This window comes from Bison bison, unplaced genomic scaffold (genome assembly GCF_000754665.1).
Source record: "Bison bison bison isolate TAMUID 2011002044 unplaced genomic scaffold, Bison_UMD1.0 scf7180017864535, whole genome shotgun sequence".
Taxonomy (NCBI): Eukaryota; Metazoa; Chordata; class Mammalia; order Artiodactyla; family Bovidae; genus Bison; species Bison bison.
In genome coordinates, this window is record NW_011495084.1 from 13,797,701 (window position 1) to 13,798,097 (window position 397).

Sequence of the window (397 nt, forward strand, 5' to 3'; positions counted from 1 at the left end):
AAGAGAGCCCAGAAGGATGCACAGGAACCCTCTTTAGTGAAAGCAATCATAAAGTGTTACTGGAAATCCTATTTAATTTGTGGAATGTTTACATTTCTGGAGATGAAAGATTTTTATACTCTGCACTGCTTTTTGGTGTATGTATCTCAGTACTGAGATGGACGGGACAGGTAGGGAGAGAGGCCAGTAGTCTAAGGTCTAAGGATAAACCCTCTAGGAAACATGATAGAGCTCAGAGGTTGTATTTATCTTTAGAATGGGCAAGGACTGGACTCCAAGGGTTACTATTTTTCTTTTTACTGATTAAAACAGTATTGTGGAAGGATGACCTTGAAATAAAAGACATTTTATATTATGTTAGAAAGTTCCTGGTTCTCAGTATAAATGCTGACTGATC

The 397-nt window shown here is 37.8% G+C and overlaps 1 pseudogene; it reads left to right on the forward strand.

The window, feature by feature from the left end:
- LOC104982650 overlaps nt 1-397 on the forward strand; it is a 231,697-nt pseudogene that overhangs the window by 28,303 nt on the left and 202,997 nt on the right.